Here is an 8,025-nt window from a genome sequence, read left to right as displayed (position 1 = left end):
GGGCATTATGGGGAATTATTGTAACCCTAACCCTAAAACTCCTTGACGTGACCTATTTAAGGGAAAAGTATGAATGAAATAGGGAAGCTTTGATATTTTAGAATAACCTAGTCTCAACAGGTTGAGATCACCTCTTGATCTCGAGTTTAGGGTTTACTCCAAAAATCCAACCTACCCTTCACCCCCCATTGCCATCCATCTTCACCCAAATTCATCCTTCATCATCCATACTAAGAAGAGGAGCTTCCTGACCCTTTTCCAAGCCCAAAGAGAGGGTTCTCCCTCCTCATCAATGTCAGCCACCATCAAGGGGTCTAACCCTCTTGACGAGCAGCAAGTGGGGAGTTTTCTAGTCATTCACGTGAAGGAGATTAATTGATGTTCCTAAGCTTGGAGCCAGTAAGGAAAGAGAGGATAATCATTCATGCACGTGGGCCAAGGCTTGCTACAAGCCAGGTGTACATAGCTTGACTGGCTACAACCAAATCAGGGTTGAAACCCTGATTTCCATGAGAAGAAAAAGGTATTCTCCTTACTTTATTCTGGTCAATATTGATGGCTTAATTTCATATATTTAGCAATCAAGATATTGTATCCATCAAGTCTTGTCCACGTGAGAGAAAACCAGCAAGGAAGATTTTTGTTTACACTCATACCGAGTCCAGCAACTCATTACCAATGCTGGATTTACAAATCCCACGATGTGTTACTTGATCCATGACTCGGGATCGTAACACAATGCTAGGTTCTTCTCATAGTTCCTCGGCAACTACTGATGCCACTACCGCTTCAGGTATGCTATTTGCCTCATCTTCATCCTAGATAATTGATTCAGGAGTCTCCGAGCTTCTTACAGGTAACAAAAATTTATTATATTCTCTATCTCCGAGTCTTTCACACAAGTTTGTTACCATAACTGTTGGTTCTCAAACCAAAGTCCAAGGGAAAGGTTCCACTTCTGTCACCCCATCACTTTTGCTCACTGATATTCTTTTTGTTCCTACTTTTCCTTTGAACCTATTATCTATTAGTCAACTTACAAAATATTTTAATTGCTCGGTTACCTTCTCACCCACTTCATATGTTTTTCAAGATCTTGTAACGAAGTAGGTGATTGGTCGAGGCAATGAACAAGGGGGACTTTACTACTTGGACGTGCCAAAAATCAACATGGTTTCTACTACTGAAAATGAGACACATTTATGGCACAATCGGTTGGGACATCCTTCTACTTAGTCTCTTCATTTTATGTTTCCATCTCTTAAAGTCAGGTCAAAATTTCGTTGTGAGGTTTGTTAATTGAGTAAACATCAAAGGAGTACATACTCTCCTCGTCCAGAAGTCAAAAGTGACACTCCATTTTCATTAATTCATATTGATGTTTGGGGTCCCCTGAGTATCTAATATTTCTCAAGCAAAATATTTTATTACTTTTATTGATGATTCGCACAACTTGGTTGTTTGTTTTTAAGGAGCGTTCTGAGATACCATAGGAAACTGTTATGAACCCAATAGCAGGCACGTCAGGCAGAGACACTGGCTGAGTTAATTACTGTGACTAAGTCAATTACTTAGTCATTTATTTTACTTTTTAAGTTAAATGCCATGGAGGAGCAACATTGTAAGTTTTTAATGTTATGAACCCAATAGCAGGCCGAGTCAGGCAGAGACACCATGGCTGAGTCAATTACCCTGACTAAGTCAGTTACTTAGTCATTTAGTTTACTTTTCAAGTTCAATGCCACGGAGGGAAAAAATTATAATTTTCTTTCAAACATTGTGGACATGAACCCTAAAAGTGCTTTCCTTCGGCATGATTTTCTTCTCTTCTTCTTCCTTACAAATCATCGTGTTATATCCTGGCAGTAACAAATTGGTATCAGACCTGAAACAATAAGCGATTTGTGGATCGTAGATGAAATATAACAGTATTGCGTGAAAAAATTTCAGCAATGCAACATTAGTCTTCCATTAACATGGAAGATAGGTTAGCTTGAATTCGAGAGGCTTCAAAAAAAAATTTCAGAACGCGAGGTCGCCATTCTGGAAGATGAAGAGTTGGGTAGCGTTGAGCAAGGAATTCCAACTGCGCAATCCAGCACCAGGCATGCCGAACACAGGAAACTTGGTGTAAAATAGAGAACCAAAAATAATAACAGAGATTGAACGAATGGTTTTCCGATGAGTTTATTCTTCTCCGTTAGGAGGCTATTTATAATACATTACAAGTTGATTTTAGGATCAATTTAGATCCTAAAATCAAGGAATATAATCAAGAATATAATCACGGGATCGAAAGAAACAATCACGCTATACAGTTTCCTCCGATCACGCTATACAGCTATACATTTCAACACTCCCCCTCAAGTTGGTGCATAGATATCAGTGAAACCCAACTTGTCAATTATACCATGAAATGTTTTCCCTGATACTGCCTTCGTGAGCATATCAGCCATCTGACTCGCAGATTGAATAAAGTGGAATTGTATAATCTTTGCATCGAGGTTGTCTTTGATGAAATGATGATCAACTTCAACATGTTTAGTGCGATCATGTTGAACTGGATTTTGTGCAATTGCGATAGCTGCCTTGTTATCACAGTGAAGATTCATAGGTTTGTTGTATTCAATCCCTAGGTCTCTCAGTATATTTCGTATCCATAACAACTCACATACACCATGAGCCATACCTCGAAATTCAGCTTCAGCACTTGATCTTGATACTACCTTCTGTTTTTTGCTTTTCCAAGTGACAAGATTCCCTTCCACAAAAGTAAAGTAACCCGACGTGGATCTTCTGGTTGTCTGATCACCTGCCCAATCAGAGTCTGTATACCCTTCAATACTAGAGATACCACTTTTTGAGAATAACAAACCTTTTTCTGGAGCACTCTTTAAGTATCTCAAGATCCGATAGACTGCTTCCATATGTTCTTCACTTGGTGCATGCATGAACTGGCTCACAACGCTTACTGCATATGCTACATCGGGCCTTGTGTGGGATAGGTAGATTAATCTTCCAACTAACGCTGATAACGCCCTTTGCCTGCTGGAATTTGATCTGGAAGAATTCCGAGTTTATGATGCATTTCCATTGGCATCTCTATTGGTTTACAATCAAGCATTCCGGTTTCGGTTAGAAGATCCAACACATATTTTCGCTGTGAAAGGAAGACTCCATGTTTCGATCTTGCAACTTCATTCCCCAAAAAATATTTAAGTTGTCCAAGATCCTTCATTTCGAATTTAGTAGCTAAATACTCCTGTAAAGCTTGCATTTCACCTGGGTCATCTCCTGTCACGACCATATCATCAACATATACAATTAATGTTGTTACCTTTCCTTCTTTGTGTTTTATAAACAAAGTATGATCTGAGTTACTTTGTTTATAACCAAACTCCTTCATTGTAGCCGAGAATCTCCCAAACCATGCTCTAGGTGACTGTTTCAGCCCATACAATGACTTCTTCAATTTACAAACTTTACCTTGAGACAAAGAACCACTTTTTACACCTGGTAGTAGTTCCATGTAGACTTCTTCTTCTAAGTCTCCATTGAGGAAGGCATTTTTAACATCAAATTGTTGCAGAGGCCAGTCTCGATTTGCTGCTAAAGATATAAGAATATGAATTGTATTGATCTTAGCTACTGGTGCAAAAGTATCCTGATAGTCTATCCCATACCTTTGTGTATATCCTTTTGCAACTAGCCAAGCTTTATATCTGTCAATACTTCCATCCGGTTTGAGTTTCAATGTGAACACCCATCGACATCCAATTGTTTTTACTCCTTTAGGTTGGGGAACAAGTTCCCAAGTGGCATTTTTTTGTAGAGCCTCGATCTCTTCGTTCATCGCTTTTTTCCATTTTGGATCAGCTAATGCATCCTGCACATTACTAGGAATAGAAACCCTGGATAATTGATCAATAGTAAATGCATATGATTTAGTTAACCTATGGGAGGACACATAGTTATTGATTGAGTATTTGGTCTTTGCTTCAAGATCAGGTTCATACTATTTTTTTGGAACTCCCCTATTCAATCTTTGTGGATATCTAGAGGTTATGTTTTCTGTAGGAAGACATGTTTCAGTAGACTCATCAAACACAGGATTCGTATTTACCTGAGGAGGAACATTCGGGGTTGATTCTTCAGTTGTTGGTGCAGACGGGGGCAACTCTGGGGGTTCTTCAGGTGAAATTACTGAATCACAGTCTTGTTGCACATCATGACACTTAAAAACTTCATTCACCGCTTCTAACTCAATAAATTCGGCACCTCTTTCAACATCTCCGTTAGTTTCATGTGGAACATTCTCTTCATTTGAACTCTCCCCCTGAAGAGATGTCCAATAAACTCCCCCTGAATAATAAGGGACTGATTCATGGAATGATACATCTAAAGTCACATGGAGCTTGTTGGTGTGTGGATCATAACACCGATATCCTTTTTGAAGATCAGAGTAGCCAACAAATACACATCGCTTGGCACATGGATCAAGTTTATTTCGCAAGATCTTCGGGATATGAACATAAGCGGTACACCCAAAAATTCGGGGTTCAAGATTTGGAAGATGGGGTATTGAAATCAGGGATTGCAGCTTATGTAGAGGAGTTTGAAAATCCAGTACTCTAGAAGGTGTTCGATTGACGAGGTAGGCAGCAAATGTGATAGCTTCACCCCAATAAAATTGAGGCATGTTCATGCCAAAGAGAGAGGCACGTACTACTTCCAAAAGTTGTCTATTCTTTCTTTTTGCCAATCCATTCTGTTGGGGAGTATAGGTGCAAGAAGTCTGGTGACGAATTCCATGAGTGGTCAGAAAAGTTTCGAGAGAAGCATTAACAAACTCAGTACCATTGTCAGATTGCAAAACACGAATCTGCTTTTGGTATTGAGTATGTATCATTGTATGGAATTTCTGAAATGCTAGACACACATCACTTTTGTGGATAAGCAGAGATACCCAAGTCATTCTAGTGCATTCATCAATAAATGTCACAAAGTAACGAGCTCTAGAAATAGAGGGAATCTTGGCTGAACCCCAAACATCAGAATGAATAACCGCAAAAGGTTCGAAACTTTTATTCAAACTCGGGAAATAAGCAATACGGTGGCTTTTAGCCAATTCACATGTGTCACAATGAAAATGTACATCAGTCAAACCTGAAAAAAGTTGAGGTCGCAATTTCTTAAGATAACCAAAGGAAAGGTGGCCTAATCGTTGGTGCCATAACCATACAGTTGTTTGAGCATTATCTTCACTACTAGCTTGATTTGTCTGACTGATTTTCGATCCCCCGTTTTCTATCAACTCCAAATAGTAGAGTTTGCCCCGTCTAACACCATAACCAAGAATCTTCCGGGTTAGAATGTCCTAAAAGACACAAAATGAGGGCCAAAAAGTTACAGTACAAGCAAGAGTGGAAGTAATTTGGCTAATAGACAAAAGGTTATATTCAAGAGAGGGAACCACAAGGACAGTATCTAATGTCAGATTATTGGATAAGATAACAGATCCTTCCCCAGTAATAGGAGAGGTACTACCATTGGCTGTTGAAATAACAGATTGTGGAGAAGGTAGGATGGATTGTAACTGACTGGGATCCCTTGTCATGTGATCGGATGCACCTGTATCAATAATCCAAGGTCTATTCTTAGAATGTACAAAAAATACTAATGCATTATCGAGAATACCAGGATGGGCAACATTTGCAGTAGGTAGCTCCTGATTCTCTTCCATGGATGTCACCATAGCTTTCCCAGCAGTCTTGTTACGGGGATTTTTTGACACTCCGGATAGCCAATAATCTCATAACACCGGTGTTGTGAATGTCCTTTTTTTCTGCAGTGAATACATACACGATTGTTACCTTTGCCAGAGGATTGAGGGTTCCGACTGCTTGATGATCCTTGTCGATTTTGGTTGACCAACATCGCCGAGTTCTCGGAGACTGGGCGATAGCTCCCAATTGTCTGTCTCTGTTGATATTCGCGTCTGACATAGGCATATGTACTTTCCAAATCAAGTTTGGGATCTTTTCGCAAAATTTCTCCACGAACTTGATCAAATTCGGAGTCAATCCCACTGAGAAAAATATGAACCTGAAGCCTAGCCATTGCAGAGTGCAACTGGATTAGCCCTTCGACTGTTCCTTCCTGAGATATAGTTCTATGATCAATCTCTTGGAAAATAGCAACCAGTTCATTATAGTATGTGGATAACGGTCTACCATTTTGTTTGGTAGAAAAAGATATCTGGTTCAGCTCAAATATACAAGTTTCATCGGATCCATCATAGAATGTTTTTGATACTGCTTCCCATATCTCCTTGGCAGTGGAGAGGCGAATAAATCACTGCATGAGCAATGGACTCATGGAGTCAATAAGCCAACTTTTAACTCTTTGATTTTCAGTATCCAGCTTTGTTGATCCATGATGCTGAAGATTCATAGGTTTGTCGTATTCAATCCCTAGGTCTCTCAGTATATTCCGTATCCATAACAACTCGCATACACCATGAGTCATACCTCGAAATTCAGCTTCAGCACTTGATCTTGATACTACCTTTTGTTTTTTGCTTTTCCAAGTGACAAGATTCCCTTCCACAAAAGTAAAGTAACCCGACGTGGATCTTCTGGTTGTCTGATCACCTGCCCAATCAGAGTCTGTATACCCTTCAATACTAGAGATACCATTTTTTGAGAATAACAAACCTTTTCCTGGAGCACACTTTAAGTATCTCAAGATCTGATAGACTGCTTCCATATGTTCTTCACTTGGTGCATGCATGAACTGGCTCACAACGCTTACTGCATATGCTACATTGGGCCATTCGTTCAATCTCTGTTATTATTTTCGGTTCTCTGTTTTACATGGTATCAGAGCAGGAGAATTATCCTCTCTTTTCCGTCGCAGAAAGTCGGAGCTAAGTGCTCCTGTAATCGACGAGGGAGGAAGCTGGAGGAAGAAAAACTCCGTCGGAGTAGCAGAACTCTATTTTTTCTGCAACTCCATATTCCGGTTGTCCCGACGCCAAAAGAACGTCGCCGACGACGGCACCACCACCTTGTTCCGACTGAACCCGACACTCCGCTGCCGTTGCCGAAGACGAGGGCTGCCGTTGCCGACGACGAAGACTGCCGTTGCCGAAGACGAAGGCTGTCGTTGCCGAAGACGAAGCGTTTTACGTAGTCGGAATCACGTCGCCGACAACAGCACCACCACCCTGTTCCGACGGAAGCCGACGCTCCACTGCCGTTGCCGAAGACGAAGGCCGCCGTTGCCGAAGACGACGGTATTTTTTTTTTTAACTTAGGAACTGTTGATTTATTTTTCTGTCGACCCAGACCGGTGGGTTGACCGAATCGAACCGAACCGGTCTAAACTCGAACCGGATCGGACCAGCACTGGAGCGGACTAGAATTGAATCCACCCAGATCGTACCGAGCCGGACCAGATTGAACCGGACCGGACTGAACCGAACCGGTCCGGATTAGAAAAAAAAAAAAAAAATTCAGATCGATGCCCACCACTACAGGCGCATCTACCGACCTTATCCCATCACCACAGATTATACTCCACCAAGATAATTCTGCGTTTCCAACTGGAATTATCCTCGATGAGACCAATTATTCATTATGGTCCCAACTCATGGAGATGCGAATTGGTGCACGCAACAAAGATGGATACCTCACCAGCGAAACAAAAAAACCAGCATCTGGTGATGCTAATCTTGGAGCATGGATTACTGAAAATCAAAGAGTTAAAAGTTGGCTTATTGACTCCATGAGTCCATTGCTCATGCAGCGATTTATTCGCCTCTCCACTGCCAAGGAGATATGGGAAGCAGTATCAAAAACATTCTATGATGGATCCGATGAAACTTGTATATTTGAGCTGAACCAGAGATCTTTTTCTACCAAACAAAATGGTAGACCGTTATCTACATACTACAATGAATTGGTTGCTATTTTCCAAGAGATTGATCATAGAACTATATCTCAGGAAGGAACAGTCGAAGGG

Source organism: Aristolochia californica, unplaced genomic scaffold (assembly GCF_029961685.1).
Source record: "Aristolochia californica isolate CCGP_79_NKW_82.1479 unplaced genomic scaffold, dmAriCali1.0.hap1 SCAF_8, whole genome shotgun sequence".
NCBI classification, from domain to species: domain Eukaryota; kingdom Viridiplantae; phylum Streptophyta; class Magnoliopsida; order Piperales; family Aristolochiaceae; genus Aristolochia; species Aristolochia californica.
The sequence above is the reverse complement of the archived record's forward strand: the minus strand, read 5'-3'. Positions refer to the sequence as shown.